This window comes from Microcaecilia unicolor, chromosome 5 (assembly GCF_901765095.1).
Source record: "Microcaecilia unicolor chromosome 5, aMicUni1.1, whole genome shotgun sequence".
Taxonomy (NCBI): Eukaryota; Metazoa; Chordata; class Amphibia; order Gymnophiona; family Siphonopidae; genus Microcaecilia; species Microcaecilia unicolor.
Genome location: NC_044035.1, coordinates 44,484,768 through 44,503,222, shown reverse-complemented (window position 1 = coordinate 44,503,222; position 18,455 = coordinate 44,484,768).

Here is an 18,455-nt window from a genome sequence, read left to right as displayed (position 1 = left end):
AAGTTTAAATCTTTTATTTTCAGCAGCGACGACAGTGAAGAGCAGAACAGCAAGCAGGCTCACCTCCAGATTTTCCCTTCCCTCACAGTCAGTGTCCCGCCCTTGCGGAAACAGGAAATACGTCATCAAGGAAGACGGGACACTGTCTGTGAGGGAAGGGAAAGGCTGGAGGCGACGCGAGCCAGATGCTGTTCTGCTCTTCACTGTCGTCGCTGCTGAAAATAAAAGGTTTAAACGCACGAGGGGGGGGCAGGAAAGAACGGAGAGGCAGAGGAGGGTTGTAGGGGAGAGAGGGGCAAAATCACTGGACATGGTGGGGAGGGAAGGGGCAGAGGAGAATCGCTGGAAGGGAAGGGGACAGAAATTGCTGGACATGGAGGGGAAGGCAGAGAATTGCTGGACAGATGGAATGGAGGGGGCGGGGGAGAGGACATTTGCTGGATATGGATGGAGGAGAGGGCAGGGGAGAATAGAGAGTTGCTGGACATTGATGGAGAGGAGGGAACTAGAACTCAGGGACTGAAAAGGGGGAGCTGGGAAGGGGGAGCTGGGGAAGTCACTGGACATGGATGGGGGGAGGGTGGGGGTCAAAGGAGAATTGTTGGACATAGGGGGAGGGCAGAGTAGAATCGCTGGACAGGGAGGGGAGGGGGGAGAGAAGAGAAATCGCTGGACATGGAGAGGAGGGGAGGGCAGGGGAGAGAGGATAATGGCTGGACATGGATGGAGGGTGCAGGGGAGAGAGGAGAATTGCTGGACATGGATGGATGGATGGAGGGAGCAGGGGAGAGAGGAAATTTGTTGTATATGGATGGATGGAGGAGAGAGCAGGGGAGTTGCTGGACATGGATGGATGGAGGGGAGGGAAGTCAGGAAGGAGATGCACATGGATGGAGGGGAAGGAAGAGAGGAGAAATGCTGGACATGGATGGAGTGGAGGGCAGGGAAGAGAGGAGAAATGTTGGACAAGGATGGAGGGAAAGAAAGACAAAGGAGATGCACACAGATGGAGGGGGAAGGGAGAGAGGAGAAATGCTGGACAAGGATGGAGGGGAGGGGAGGGGAGGGAGGAGAAATGCTGGATATGGATGGAGGGGAAACTGCTGAATTTAAGGGCTGGATCGGAACACTTTGAGGGCAGATACTGAAACTTGAGGAAGGATAGGGACAGGGCTACAGATGGTAGACAGAACGCATAAGGACACAGGAAGACGGTGAATGAAAAAATATCAAATGGAAAGAAGACACTGCATAAAACAGAAGACAATGGGACCAAAGCGAATAGAAAAACTAAATGATCAGACAACAAAGGTAGAAAAAAGTATTTTATTCAGAATTTATTAATTGGAATATGTCAGCTATTGGAAATGTGCATCTGTAATATTTTGCATGTAAGTTTCAATTTTTATAGTATTGTTGCATGCCGAATCTAACTTCTTGAGATAACTTTCCAGTTCAGTATTTTGCCTTTTTTTTATTTCTAGTTCCATGTGTCATATCTGTTGTGTCATGTGTTTTTCATGTGTGATCAAGGTGCAGTATTCTGCTAGCGTGTAGTATTTGCAGCCCTTTTTGTTTTTTTCACTAAGTAGTGTACTGGTGTTTTAGAGCCCGGTGTAATTACAGTGGTGCCTTTCTACGCATAAAGTTGTTGCTTGTTCTGTCCTTGGAATTAGTGCTGTTATGGTTTGGTAAGGTTATGAGTGTGTTTTTGCACAAGTTTGTGTATAGTGTTTTGCAGTGGAGAGATTGTGTGTTGGTCTTACTAAGGTGGCACCAAAACATCAGAAAGGGTTTTAGAGCCTAAATCATGACACACTACCTCTTGAAGGCTCTACATTTAGAGCTTATGCATTTCTAAGGTCTACTCTGGCATGGTATGGTATGGGAAAGGGGGTGGGGAAATACTACTGGAGAGGAAGAGGGAGTGCTGGGTAAGGAGGAAAGAAGGAAGGAAGGAAGGAAGGGAAAAAGTGCTGACCTTTTTGGTAATAACCATAATGTATATGTATGAGATCTCATACATATTCATTATGGTTATTCCCATAAAAGCCAGCTCTCCCTTCCTTCCTCCGTATTAGCGTATTCATGAATATTCTAATATGCCCAACCCCATCCTTTGCCCCCCCCCCCCCCAATGAAAAAGTCAAACTACGCCCATGCAGACTATCAAAGAGTACCCAATAAAACCCAGCTTAACTTCCTATGGCCTACTGGAGTAAGTCCATCCCTGGCCCATGCCCAAGCTCAAGTGAGAGAGTCTGAACTGTGTGTGTGTGACTGAGAGAAATTATTTTTGTTTTGTTTTGTGGCCCATTTGCATGTTTCACATCTCATTACTATGTAGCCTGCGGTGCCTTAGTTATTGCTGTATTATAATAATTTACGTTGCTTTAATGCCCTTTAATACATGTTAAGGGGTAAATAACGTGACTTAGAGGAACATTTTTGATATGACGTCTAAGTCTAAATTGAGATGATTTGCTGAAAATGTCTCAAACCAACGTCTAGTACACAGCCCATAACTGAACCAGAAAAACATCTACATTTCTGGTTTGATTATGGCTTTGAGCTAGATGTTTTCAGGCTCAACACCTCCATCTATAAATACAATTTTTGAGAAATGTGGAAAAACAAGCCATAGTGCTGCCTCTCAGCATTCCTAGTGAACTGGCCACACAAATATCCCAGCAGTGCAGAGGGACAGCCTAGAGGTCAGTGCAGTGGACTTCTCATAAAGGGACCCAGGTACACATCCCACCTAAACCCCTTCATATTATATGATGAGCCCTCCGGGAACAGAGAAAAACTACTGTACCTAAAGGTCCACCACTACAATAACCCTCAGGCTTGCAGGTCACTTATATATTTAGGTATAGGAGGTATTTCTATGTTCCAGGAGGGCTCACATATTTGGACTGAAATTAAAGAGTTAAAGTGGGAATTGAACCTGGGTCTTGTTGTTCATTGTGCACTGCACTGACCACTAGGCTACTCCATTCACTTGCTTGTTGCTTTCTTAGGAATGGCTAAGATTTACCCAGATATGTCCTCTTTTTGAGGACATGTCTGGGTGTCCAGACGGGTTTTGGCCAGCCTGCCCGTTTGTCTGGATTTCTGGACAAACAGGTGGGCTGACGGGCGGGCGGGCGGGCAGGCGGCGGGCCTCCCCTCCCCTTACTTACTATCTTCCCTGGTGGTCTAGTGACCTCTTCGGGGCAGGAACTAGCCCCCTCTTTCCTGCCCGGAGTGCTGTTCTGCATCCTGTAATGCTGCCTGTGACGGTCTCAGCGAGATTCAAAATGGCCGCCGAGAATTGAAGTCTTGCGAGGCTGCTTCAGTTCTTGGCAGCCATTTTGAATCTCGCCGAGACCGTCACAGGCAGCATTACAGGATGCAGAGCAGCGCTCCGGGCAGGAAAGAGGGGGCTCTTTCCTGCCCCAAAGAGGTCACTAGACCACCAGGGAAGATAGTAAGTAAGGGGAGGGGAGGTGACGAGGGGAGGGGGTGACCAGTGGGAGGGGAAACTGTGACAGAGTGTGGGGTGAGGTGTGACAAGGGGCGGGGTGAGGGCGTTAAAGGGGGCAGGGCATGGGCAGGGCATGGGCAGGGCGGGGCAAGTGTCCTCTTTTTTGTAGGACAAAAAATGGTAACCCTAGGAATGACCATAATATCTGGAAGTGTCATAAAGCCTGGTATCTACTTTTGTTATCACATCTTTGGGGGTGGGTGGGAGGGGTCAGATTATGGAGGATTCATACCTTAATCCCACCAGTGGTCGATTGGTGAGTTTGGGCATCCTTTTCTGACTTAGTTGTGACTGAAACAGGTCTAGAACATGCAGGACTGCTACAGATTCCTACACAGAATCACAGGCCAGCAAAATCACTCACACCCACAGAACACAGGCAGACCCCCCCCCCCCTCCCCCCAAATACAGAACAAGGGACCACAAATTAGAAGTAGTAATATGCAGAAAATTAACTAAATGGGAAACCCCAAGAAAAGAGAAACAGAAATGCATTTCCTGTAGTACTGAGAAAAATACAAAGACATCAGAGATGCAGATTTTCCAGGGCTAACATATTCCAGTTAAAAATTTAAATAAAATGTGTTTTCTATCTTTGACTGAGCATTTCAGCTTCTTAGTATCTCTCCACGCTTATCTCTCCCTATGTCCTAACCCCGGAACGTCAATCATCAGGTAAGCCCCTGTACTCTTCTCCTCCACTGCCAACTCCAGACTACATTCCTTGCTGCTCTTGAGCCTGAAATAAATTTCCTGAGCTGGTACTCATGCTCCATCAGTACTCCTATTGAAATCCAGGCCAAAAGTCCATCTTTATGAGGCTACGTTTAACTCTTAACCCCCTATTCACCTGTTTAGTACCTGTCTGTTTTAATTATTCCAATATTTTTTTAAAAAAACTTATCCCTTATTTCTTCTGTTTGTCTGTCTTGAATAGATTGTAAGCTCTGTCAAACAGGGCCTGTCTCATAAGTGTGAACAGCGCTGCATATGTCTAGTAATGGTAAAGAAATTATAAGTAGTGGTTGTAGTATTGTTCCAGTTGCATTGGTCCCAGTCTCTCTTTTCTGCTTTCTTCATGTCTTCAACCTAACTCTCTTCCCAAGGTCTCCTGTCTATTTGTCTTTTTCTCCATTCTCCTCCTGAATTCTTCTATAACGCTCCTATTTCTCTATCTGACATTGATTTGTTCACCCCCTCCATTTATGCTTATGTTTATTGCGTTGTTTATACACCACCTTTCAACAAAGTCAAAGTGGTCAACAATTTTTCTTTTCTGTCCCATTATTCACTTAAGTATCACCCCTTCCATTCACCATCCAGTCGTCAATCTCCCACCTCTTACCTATCACCCAGCTTGAGTCACCTATCTATCAATTTATTGTCTACTTCTCTTGCCTCCTTCCTAGTTCATTTACCCACTTATTATCTCCTTGGTCCACCCATCTCTTATTCATTCCTCAGCTTCCTTTTGTCTTTCTCTGACTCTTTACTTCTACCCTCTATACTTACTTTATCCCCAGCCCTCATCACTGTCTGCTACCTTTCACTCCTTCACCAGCCCTGGTTTCTTCCATGTCAGTCATCTCCTCTCTGCCTTCAGTTCCACTCTTCTGTCTTTTATTGCCAGCCAGTTTCTGATTACCCCCTTTCACCGCCTCCCCAGTTCTACTTACACTATCACTCTTCTGTTTTCCAGCTCCCTCCTACCCCCATGGCCTGTCTCACATAGTTCTAGCATACCCAGCATCTCCTCTTTCTCTCTCTCCCCAGCCACAACCATCCACCATATTCCTTTCTCTTCCCTAGTTCCCCCTCAGTCCAATATCTTTCATTCTCCTCTCCACCTCTCTGAAGTCCAGCATCTCATCTTCTTTTTCCCAGTTCCCCCAATGTCAAGCATCTCCATTCCCTTCCTTAATCTCCCCCCCCCCCAAACACACACACATACACGGATATACAGCATTTTCCCTTCCTTTCCTTAGCCTTTCCCAAGGGGTGCAGCATCTACCCTTCCATCTCCCATGTGTCCCATGTTTCTCCTGCATAAATCAAAAGTAAAATAACAAAAAAACACCCTAATATAAACAGAAAAAATAGGTCTAATAGAAAATAAAAGTTGTAAAACGGAAGAAATACCTTCTTGTGTCATATAAATTAGTCTGTATCTCTGGGTATGATGAAATATATCAAAACATCTATGGAAAGAAAAAGTCGTAAATGAAAACGACTAGATAAAAACTACTTAGAGGTATACTTGTTAAGAACTTCGATGTTCAAAAACAAATGGTAGTGTAATCAGGAAATAACAAAAATATCTGTGTTATGGATGGAACAACGGAACGGCAAAGTGACATGTAATAAAAACTGCATAGGGCTGCAAGGGTTTTCCTCTTTGGAATGCAGAAATAATGTAATAAAAGGAAGAAATAAAGTATGTCATAAAAATATGTAAAAAAAAAAAAACCTCTTACTGTGGTAATAACCAAATGAAAAAGGGGGCATGGAGAGCACTACTGATAGCGCCACACATTCACTGCCCTCCCCCATCCTAGCCTCTCAACCACCAACCCCTCTTCCCCCCGCCACCCAATTTCAGCTAAGCTTCTGTGGATCCATTCCTTCTGCACAGGAATCCTGTGCAGAAGGAATGGATCCACAGAAGCTTAGCTGAAATTGGGTGGCGGGGGGAAGAGGGGTTGGTGGTTGAGAGGCTAGGATGGGGGAGGGCAGACTTATACGGGGTCTGTGCCGGAGCCGGTGATGGGAGGCGGGACTGGTGGTTGGGAGGCGGGAAATACTGCTGGACAGACTTATACAGTCTGTGCCCTGAAAAAGACAGGTACAAATCAAGGTAAGGTATACACATATGAGTTTATCGTGGGCAGACTAGATGGACCGTGCGGGTCTTTTTCTGCCGGCATTTACTATGTTACTATGTGCTGGCTTTGAACCCATTGATATTATTATATACATGTATTTTTTTTAACTGACCTGCACTCCTACGTCTACAGCCTGATATTAAAAAAAAAAAAAAAGTCCAACCCTTGACAGTATTATAACTGATCCCATGTTATATTGAGCCGATTATATCCAGACTTGCTGACCTGAACATGTATACTCTGGAGGAAAGGAGGAACAGGGGTGATATGATACAGACGTTCAAATATTTGAAAGGTATTAATCCGCAAACGAATCTTTTCCGGAGATGGGAAGGCGGTAGAACGAGAGGACATGAAATGAGATTGAAGGGGGGCAGACTCAGGAAAGATGTCAGGAAGTATTTCTTCACGGAGAGGGTGGTGAACGCTTGGAATGCCCTCCCGCGGGAGGTGGTGGAGATGAAAACAGTAACGGAATTCAAGCATGCGTGGGACAGGCATAAAGGAATCCTGTGCAGAAGGAATGGATCCACAGAAGCTTAGCTGAAATTGGGTGGCGGGGGGAAGAGGGGTTGGTGGTTGAGAGGCTAGGATGGGGGAGGGCAGACTTATACGGGGTCTGTGCCAGAGCCGGTGATGGGAGGCGGGACTGGTGGTTGGGAGGCGGGAAATACTGCTGGACAGACTTATACGGTCCGTGCCCTGGAAAAGACAGGTACAAATCAAGGTAAGGTATACACATATGAGTTTATCGTGGGCAGACTAGATGGACCGTGCAGGTCTTTTTCTGCCGTCATCTACTATGTTACTATGTAAATACATAAGAGAGCTGTTAGAAAAAAAGTTAAACAACAAGCAAAACCAGTCAATAAGGGCTATGGTGCTAACGAGCATAGTCAAATTGTCATAAAATGATAGCGGAGTGCATACAGACTGCCTGGCTTTAGAAATGAAAGTGGCTCCCAGAGTTCCGGGTATGACTCCTAAAGTTTTTTCCTCTGAAATGATTCCTCTTAGTATTTTAATTCAAAAGGAGCGAAGCTTGTGAAACTGGGATTACCTTAGTCAGTGGGAATTGGATTAGAGACTCAAGTGTTTGTATTGTTAAATAATTTCTGGTTTTAAAAGAGAAAAAATGAAATCAGGTGTATTGTTTCCACTAATATTGGACAATAAGTATGTTTCCAATGAAATAAATTGACTATACACCGTTTTGGGTTTGAAGAAGCCAACCAGACGATCAATGTGGAATAATGATTCAGATAATAAATAACTGGGGATAATCAGGTTTAATACCACGTTTTCTTTGTTTACTGTTGTTTAATTGATCTCCTTCTCTTGTTTCTCTCTCCCTATTTTGTGGTCTAAGGAAGAGTTTATAATTACCTGATTGAAATAATTCTTGTATTATTTTGTCTGTATTTCTGGCAAGTTATTTTAGTGCTTGTAAAATTAAATTCTTAATCAAAAGAAAAAAAGCAGATCAAAAAAGACAAAAAAAAAAAAAAAAAAAGAGAACAGGAGGTTAACAGAAGAAGTGGTTTATTACAAGTTACCCGACGTGGCCACGTTTCGCCCTCAGGCTGCGTCAGGGGTAAATAAACTAATAGAGGTAAAAAGCAAAGTGAACCCCTAAAAGTAGTCCTACAACCACCTTACATAAGTGCTTCCCAAGCTTACTCAGCAAACTTCACAATGAATGCTGCCAGTCAACATAGCATTGTGAAGTTTGCTGAGTAAGCTTGGGAAGCACTTACTATGTAAGGTGGTTGTAGGACTACTTTTAGGGGTTCACTTTGCTTTTTACCCCTATTAGTTTATTTACCCCTGACGCAGCCTGAGGGCGAAATGTGGCCACGTCGGGTAACTTGTAATAAACCACTTCTTCTGTTACCCTCCTGTTCTCTTTTTTTTTTTTTTCTTTTGATTTGCCATTTCTGTGGCAGATCTTTGCCTTCTTTTTGTTTCTGTCAAATTAAATTCTTATAAATAAATAAATAAAAATAAAAAATGAAAGTGGCTAAATTAAAACAACATGTCCTATAAATTATCATGTCTAAACTTAATATAAAATAAAACATATCAGATGGCTTAAAAATGATATATAAAAAGATATATTGTAAACCAAATTTTTGAGAGCATCTGGCACAAGGGCTGGAGGAGCTCTGACTGGGGATGGCCCAATGGGGGATCAAGTGTGCCATCAGAGATTCAGAGCATGCATGAAATGTGCATCTACATTTCCATTAGTGACCTGTGATTTTGAAGGGAGGGCTAGGTCATGAGTGTTACAGCACTGCACAATTGAGAAAACAGTGAAAAAAGGTGCTGATACTGTGTAGCACCACATACTGCCAGAAAAAGCCCCCCCCCCCCCCCACACACACACTTTCTAAAAAATCTCATCAATATCTGAAAAGATAGGAAACCAACAAAACAGTCAAAAGTAGACACTCCTGTTGAGCAATCTCACACTTTGCACAAGTTTCAAAAGTGGATAAATTAATTTAAAAAAACCAGGGAACAAATTTGCCTCTGCTATCCCTGGATAGCCACATATTTTTTTTATAAATATGCTTATGAAGCTACCTGCTTGGTGCATTTTAAATTTAATGCTTATCACCCTGCTAGACTGTCATTGATATGCTTGGATGTTTCACTTATATATACTATCAGTTACCACATTTGCTTATTTCCGATCTGACGAAGGGCAACCTTCGAAAGCTAATCAAAAATGTATTAAGTTATGTCCAATAAAAAGGATATCATCTTATTTTCTTTTCCATGTTTTGTTTTGTTTGATTTTTATTGATAACCTTTAAGAGTGGACTAACACGGCTACCACACCTCTCTAATTTTAATGCTGAAATTAAGATGCACAAGTAAGGAACACAATCAAGTCACTATTAATGGACTTTACAGGTCTTTCTCTGCCGTCAACTACTATGTTACTATAAGGAATCCTGTTCAGAAGGAATGGATCCTCAGAAGCTTAGTGGAGATTGGGTGGCAAAGCCGGTGGTGGGAGGAGGGGCTAGTGGTTGGGAGGCGGGGCTAGTGCTGGGCAGACTTCTACGGTCTGTGCTCTGAAAATGGCAGATGCAAATCAAGGTCAGGTATACACAAAAAGTAGCACATATAAGTTTATCTCGTTTGGCAGACTGGATGGACTACGCAGGTCTTTCTCTGCCGTCATCTACTATGTTACTATTAATGACCTCTTTTATATAAGTCCTTCTGTCCTGGGCTAGTGAACTGAATGCAGACTTCTAAACAGAAGCCCATTAGCACCAGTTCTATGGCTGTAACACCCATGCTAACCACTTGCAGCCAAAATGCCTGTATTTATGTGTAGAATAGCCATCCAACATATGTGCCAATCTAGGAGTAAGCTGTCTGATGAATGCTGATACCTATTTGTCTACTACACCAAACATACTCTCTGTTAATATTCTGTAATGCTTTGCAGGACATTATAGAGCAGAACCTTTCACCATTAATCTAACAAAAAAATATTTATATATAATGTGGAATCTCTCTGTGTGTCACCACTCTTACATACTACAAGTAAGTCGCACTAGCAAAATAGAGCTTTAAGGAGCTACTTTTGCTTAAAGTGGTTACTGTGTTCACACAGGACACAGCGAAGATGACACAAGAATATGGTCTCTAGACAATGTATAAAAAGTCCAGATTTACTGTGTAGGTCAAACGACTCGTGGACATTGGCTGCTGTCGTGGACAGGATGCTGGGCTTGATGGACCTTTGGTCTTTTCCCAGTGTGGCATTACTTATGTACTTATGTCCTGCCTCAGGATTCTTTGCAGTCTAAATTAAAACACATAAATAACTTAAAATATAAACAAGTATATACATTCAAAATTAAATGTAACTACAAAAATGACACAATCAAGAAAATAATACTCATTTTAACAATTAAATCAAGATGAGAGAAGTAAACATCATAAAAGTCAATAAAATATTAGTACTTCTTATAAACAAAGTAAAAAAAAAACTACTTATAAACACAAATGTCTAAATTTCATTTGTGTTTATAAGTAGTTTTTTTTTATTTTATGTTTGTTTATAAGAAGTACTAATGTTTTAATATTGTCTTCTATTATATGTTTACTTCTCTCATCTTGATTTTATTGTTAAATATGAGTATTATTTTCTTGATTGTGTCATTTTTGTAGTTTCATTTAATTTTGTATGTGTATACTTGTTTATAGTTTAAGCTATTTATGTGTTTTAATTTAGACTGCAAAGACTCCTGAGGCAGGCCAGTTGGCTGAAACACAGCCATGTCGAGTCTTTTGAGCTGCACAATAAATCTGGACTTTTTAAACATCGTCTAGAGACCATATTCTTATGTCATCTTCGCTGTGTCCTATGTGATTTTGAGTGTGCAAAGACTTGTGTTCTTCTGTGTTTACATCTACTATGTTCACACATCCTTATAATTCCACTTATGAAAATATATCTCAAAATAATGCAGTGTCAAAACCTCAAACGTGTCCATAAAGCAAATATTGTGTTTCAAAACGTGCCCCAAAATAAGCATCCAAATATCATATATTATCTCATAAAATATATATCATCAGTCACTTAGCTGTGGCAAATGAAGCTGACTGCAGCTCTATGAGATGCACTGTTTTTTGTACCACTTCTTCAATAGCTATACATTGCAGCCAAACAATTTGATTCAATCACTGAATGCCATCAGACTCCATGATGCCAAAGACCCGGGCTTGATAAACATCCACAATGGATTTCTTCTTGAACTTCCATACATTGATGTCACACGTCAATGTATCACATGAAGGGGCATAATCGAACGTGAATGCCCATCTCCATGGGCGTCTATCTCCGAGAACGGGTACGTGAAGGGGCGAGACAAACCGTATTTTCGGAAAAAATGGGCGTCCATCTTTTTTCCGATAATACGGTTTGTGCCAGCCAAAAGCATCGGATTTGTGCGGATTTGAGCTGGGTGGTTTAGTTTTTCGGCAGTAATGGATACTGAAGGCATCCAGCTCAAAAATGACCAAATCCAAGGCATTGGGTCGTGGGACAGGCCAGGATTCGTAGTGCACTGGTCCCCCTCACATGCCTGGACACCAACCGGGCACCCTAGGGGGCACTTGTAACAATTTTAAAAAAAGGTTAACCACCTCTGAAGTCCATAGCTCCCTTCCCTTGGGTGCTGAGCCCCCCCCCCCAAAGACCACTCCCCACAACTCTACACCATTACCATAGCCAGTGGCATACCAAGGGGGGGCGGTGGGGGCGGTGCGCCCCGGGTGCACGCCACTGGAGGGGTGCCGCGTGCCTGTCGGCTCTTCGTTTTCATGCTCCCTTTGCCCCGGAACAGGTTACTTCCTGTTCCGGGGCAGAGGGAGCATGAAAACGAAGAGGCAGCAGGTGCACGGCACTCCCCCCCCCCCCCAGCGACATGCACCCGGGGGGGTTCTTTCACCGGGGGATCGGGGGTTGTTTCGCCGGGGGGGGCGTCGCGCTGTTCCGGGGGGCGCTGCACCCGGGGGGGTGGGGCGCATCGGCAATCCGCCACGGGTGTCAGCCCCCCTAGGAACGCCACTGACCATAGCACTTATGGCTGAAGGGGGGCACCTGGATGTGGGTACAGTGGGTTTTGGGGGCGGTTTGGAGGGTTCCCATTTACCACCACAGGTGTAACAGGTAGGGGGGATGGGCCTGGGTCCATCTGGCTGAAGTCCACTGCACCCACTGCTCCAGGGACCTGCATACTGCTGTGATGGAGCTGAGTATGACATTTGAGGCTGCCATACAGGCTGGAAAAAAAAGTTTTTAAAGTTGATTTTTTTGGGTGGGAGGGGGTTAGTGACCACTGGGGGAGTCAAGGGTGGTCATCCACGATTCCCTCCAGTGGTCATCTGGTCATTTAGGGCACTTTTTGGGGACTTGTTTGTGAAAAAAAGGGACCAAAAAGAGTGACCCAAATTTGCGCTAAAAACGCCATTCTTTTTTCGATTATCGGCTAAGGATGCCCATCTCTCCTCGGCTGATAAACACGCCCCAGTCCCACCTTCACCACGCCTCCGACACGCCCCCGTCAACTTTGCCCATTTCCGCGACAGATTGCAGTTGAAGACGCCCAAAATCGGCTTTCGATTATAGCGATTTGGGCGCCCACAGGAGAAAGACACCCATCTCCTGATTTGGGTCGAAATATGGGCGTCTTTCTCTTTCGAAAATAAGGTGGATGATGTACTAAATAAATTTTTTGAAAGTTCTCAAATGGAAGAAAGTTCTTAATAGAAAAATAGAATCTACCTTCACAGAATTTATCCATAATACTAAAGAAATTAAATAATAGTGTTCCACTCAACTATGTCATTCATACCCAGTCTGAAGTCAAATCAAAATGAAAAAATCCCAAACTGTTCACGTTCAGCCAATAGCTATTCTCTCTTCCCAATTGAGGCACACAAACTTGTTCGATAATCCACCACGCCATTTGATCAAAACTGATCACAATCCATAAAATGTTGAACCATGGGAGCTGTAACTGCATGGTTATTACATCTACTGTGATGTTCACTGAGGTGAACCTCCACTTTCCTACTGGTCTGCCCCTCATAAAATTTATTGCATGGACACTTGATAATATGTATGACATAAGTAGATTCACAAGTAGTTACCTGTCTGAGGGGCCCTTTTACAAAGGCACACTAAAAAATGGCCTGCGGTAGTGTAGACACGTGTTTTGGGGGCACACAGAATCATTTTTCAGTGCACCTGTAAAAAATGCCTTTTTAAAATTTTTGCCGAAAATGGACGTGCGGCAAAATGAAAATAAGACACCAGGGAAAGTTATTTTAAATACTGGGAGGTGGGAGGGTGGTTGGGTCAGTTGTTTGCTGGTGTATAGAGCTACCAGGGCAGGGGGGTTCAGGTTGAGCAATGCTGCTCTGGACCTGGCAAAAATTTTCTTGCATTGTGCGTATGTCAGAAGCCATTTTTTCTGCACATTGCAGTGAAATGCTTAATGGCCTCAGCATCCATTTCAATGCACGGTGTGGCTATTGGGCTCATTTTCGAAAGAGAAGGACGTCCATCTTTTGCCATAAATCGGAAGATGGATGTCCTTCTTCCAGGGACGTCCGAATCGATATAATCAAAACCCGATTTAGGACATCTCCAACTGCACTCCATCACAAGGACGGCCAAAGTTCAAGGGGGTGTGTCGGAGGCATAGCGAAGGCGGGACTTGGGCATGCCTAACACTTGGACGTCCTTGACCCATAATCGAAAAAAACAAGGACATCCCTGACGAACACTTGGACATTTTCACCCGGACCTCTTTTTCTTATGACTAAGGCACAAAAAGGTGCCCGAAATGACCAGATGACCACCGGAGAGAATCAGAGATCACCTCCCGTTAATCCCCCAGTGGTCACTAACCCCCCTCCCACCCTCAAAAAAGATCTTTAAAAATATGCTGTGCCAGCCTCTATGCCAACCTCAGATGTCATACTCAGATCCATGACAGCAGTATGCAGGTCCCTGGAGCAGTTTTAGTGGGTGCAGTGCACTTCAGGCAGGCGGACCCAGGCCCATCCCCCCCACACCTGTTACACTTGTGATGGTAAATGTGAGCCCTTCAAAACCCACCCCAAACTCACTGTACCCACTGTACCCATAAGGGCTATGGTAGTGGTGTACAGTTGTGGGTAGTGGGTTGTGGGGGGGGGGGGGGCTCAGCACACAAGGTAAAGGAGCTATGTACCTGGGAGCAATTTATGAAGTCCACTGCAGTGCCCCCTAGGGTGCCCAGTTGGTGTCCTGGCATGTCAGGGAGACCAGTGCACTACAAATGCTGGCTCCTCCCATGCCCAAATGGCTTGCATTAGGACGTTTTTGACATGGACGTCTTTGGTTTGAAAATCGTCGAAAGTCAGAAACGTCCATGTCTAGGGACGACCAAATCTAGGGACGTCCAAATTTAAGGATTTGGACGTCTCTGATGGTGTTTTCAAAACGAAAGATGGACGTCCATCTTGTTTCGAAAATACGGGTTTCCCCGCCCCTGGATTTCGCTGTTTTGGAAGGATGTCCAAATCGCAACTTGGACGTCACTTTCGAAAATGCCCCTCCACATCTTCCACATGTGCTCAACCCCTCTCTGCGTTGCTCAGTCAATAATGTCCCACGGTAACATACAGTTAGGCTGTCAGTAGCTTTTCTGCATTAGCCCTTGAGTTAAGTTTGTATCCTGTAGCATTATTTCACAACAATCATCAGTAAAAGATAAGCTGTAATAAACTCAATCCTGCCACATTCTTTTTTGAAAAAAAGAACAGGTCAGTTCAACTCTTAGCAGAACAGGCTTTTGATTCACTTAAAACATTTGCCTTTTCAGGTACAAAACTCCTATGTCTCCATCAAAGGATTCACTATATACATATTCTGCATTTAGGGGGAAAGACCTTGAAGACCCAGGCCCTATTGTGTGGCACAAAGGAGAAAAGAGATCTGGAGTTTGAGGTTTCCTGTCTGAAATAAAAAATGCATTTTAATGCATTCTGGCAATTGCTATATGGCATGGGGGTTTTCTTAATGCAATGATAAAACAAAGCTTGTATGATATCATCCTCAATGATTAATATTTCTTAGGGATGAGCAGGCAGAAAAATGTTTGTTTTGTTTCATTTCCAGCCTTTCCAGGAATACTTGTTTTATTCATTTTCATTTGGCCATTTTTTCATCATGGGATCCAAGTCACAGAGAGCCCTTTTTACAAAGGGTGGTGGTACCTGTACCACCGCTTTGCCACCCGCAAATCCGGCACTACTGCTGGACTACTGCAGGACCCAGACGATAGTGCTTGCCCCCACCGTGCGCCATTTGCAGTATTTTCTTTAGCACTGGGGGCTTACCAAGCAGTAATTGGGCATTTCCGTTTTTTAAAAAAAATCCTTTTTACTGGGCATCTCAGGGTCCTTTTTACTGCTGCCTGGTGAAAGAGGGCCTCAGTGTGCACACTATGTGCAAAGAGGGTGTACTCTTTCTGAAATAGTGTGCACTGCCCAGGGCCGCTGAGAGGGGGGGCAGGGGGGACAAAATTCCCTGGGCATGGGCCTCCAATGGGGGCCTGGCACCGCAGTCCCCAGTCTCACCCGCCCGCCCTCGGCTCCATCGACAGCCCCCCTCCATCCACCACCGGACCCCCCTGCATTCAAATCACAGCGCCTCGCCTCCGTGTGAAAGCGCAGCGGCAGATCACCTCCCTTCGGGCCTTTCCTCCCTGCGTCCCGCCCTCGTCTGAGGTAACTTTCTGTTTCCGTGAGGGCGGGACAAAGGGAGGGAAGGCCCAAAGGGAGGCGATCTGCCGCTGCACTTTCACACGGAGGTGAGGCGCTGTGATTTGAATGCGGGGGGCCCGGTGGCGGATGGAGAGGAGCTATCGATGGGGCTGGGGGTGGGTGGGTGGAGACTGGGGACTGCGGCAGCAACCTTGGGGGTGATGGCGTGGGGCAGGGCCCTGGGGCAGCCTTGCCCCGGGCCTGGCCCAGTCTCTCGGTGGCCCTGGCACTGCCCCCACATGCACAGCGGTTCATGCACAGCGGTTGGCAAATAACGCATGAACTCTGGAAAGAGTGCACACTCTTACCAGCAAATGATAAAACTTGAATTTTCATGTCTTTTCTGCTCATTTTTATTTGATAATGGCATGCAAGGACATGGGATATGTTGCTGGCATTTCCCATATGACTGCAAATGAATGCCCATCCCTACTATTTCCTGTAAAAGATAGATATCTGACAAAGCAATTAATGAGAATACATCCTATATTTTCCTGCATCAGATATTTGCCCTGTTTTAAAACCTAGAGAAAGATAAAATTAGGCTACCCTGCATTAGTCTCTCCAAGACATCTTATAGCAGGATAGCATTTTATCACATCCACCTGTCAAAAGCAGGGAAATATTATGTGAAATTCCATTAACATTCCATTTGGCTTTGTCTTTGCTGCTCTTTTTTCCTGTAACTAGAAGTAATCTGTTTTGACAGTATGCATGATATATTATTATCTTTCTTCGTTTAGATGTACAGGGAACATCTGGAATCAAAAGATAACAATTGAACCTTGATATGTTTGGGATAACTCGTTTATGGAACACGGGGAAAAATAATAACTCGCATTTCATCTGATTTAATTCCGTCAGGCCTGGTGAATATACACATGTTTGGTTGCAGTTAATAAAGTTAACAACGTCAAATCTTTGTGAACTCAAGAAACACTTTTCCATTTTTAAACGGATTTTATATCTGGTGAAGAAAATCTTAAAATGAAAACTCCCTTTCTATTAACTTATTATATTTTTCTGCTGTTAAACCAAATGTTATTCATACAGCTCTCATACAAAATATTACTGTCTGCCAAAAAAAAAGCCTAGTAATCCCAAAGTTATTAAAAAGGTTGTTTAGTTAGACTAGATTTGGGTTCTTAATAAATTGCATTTTCTGAGATCAGCAAAAATGAGTTCAACAATTGTAATAAAAACACACGCCGGCATCCCACAGACTAAATGACGTTATTTCTTCTTCAACAATAACTTTCTCTGAAAGCTTTTATATCTGAAATCTGAAGAACTGATTGTACAGATTTTCATTTTCTCTTCCTAAAAAAAAAAAAAAAATTTTAAAAAAGCAGAAATCAATACTCTGACCTTTTGAGACGCCAGTATTTTAAGAATAAATCAATCATTATGTAACCCGTAGTTATGCAAAAAAATTCTAATTTTATTTACACAGTTGTATTTTCTTTTTTTCACATTCAAAAAGTAAAACCTCAGCATTGGTAAGGTGGGTAGGAATTGGTTCTTGATAGATAAAGTAACAAGCCCTGCGGAGATCTTCAGACTCGGGCAGTGATAAAAGTGGATGATGAAGGGTCAGATAGGAAGAGATTTCTAGTGATTTCATCCTGTGAAACATATTTGCAAGGCTTATTTAAAAAAAAAAATACTAGCTACGAACCTTTACAACAATTAATCGAGAACCAGATGACCTTATCAGCCAGCATTAGACAGAAGAGCCTGGACCTATTTTTTTTTTTCATCCTGGGCGCTTCTTTTCACAACCCAGAGGATTTCATGAAAATAAAGCCAGCTTTGCATAGAATGTACTTCCCAATGTGATATAAATACTTCAACGCGGATCCAGCTGAACTTAAAAGAGCCTCTTAATCATACAGTTCTTTAATTTTAAGATTTCTTTTACTCTGACATGAAATAATCTACTGTAATACTGTCTCTGGGAATCAGTTCATGAACTGCAGAGCTCTGAGCGTGTGACGGTGAATCCAGTACTGGACAGCTTAATTTTTTTGTCCACATAAATTACACGAGCACTTTATAAAATGAATATACATTAAACACGTTGTAAGTGCATAAGTTAAAAAAAAAGGGGGGGGGGTGTCCTTTTAAATCTCACAGGAAAACAAATATTAACACTGGCAACAACTTCTTAAAAGCTGGCAAAGCTTTCGGTGGTATAACTAAGTGAGAAAAAAAAAAATAACGTCCTGGATTGTAATATAGCAGAACTTGATGTACAAATGATTCTTGGCAACATATTTAATAGCCGAGTTTTAAAAGGTGAATGAAACTGGCAAGAATGTGACACATTTCCCGATCGTAACTCGATTTCTAGATAGTATACGAGCCCCCCCCCCCCCCCAGTAATAATGGGATATCAACTTAGCAAATCAACCGAAATTGCCCTGGCAAAAGTAAACGTCTCAAAATCGAGTAAGTTATTACACCAGAAGCTGGTCGATAACTCGTTATCTGTGCTTTCCAACCAGAATTGTCCGATCTCTGCTCCCTTCCTCGTATTTCTTCTCCTAGTCCTAATGCGCTTTTCTGTTCCTTTCGTTTTTTGTTTGTTTTAAATATGTGCACTTAAAAAAAAAAAATTTCCAAAGCGGTTCTCAGAATGCGCCTAAAATTCCTTGCATATTCTTGGAGAAGGAAACCAGGATGCAAAGGAGAAA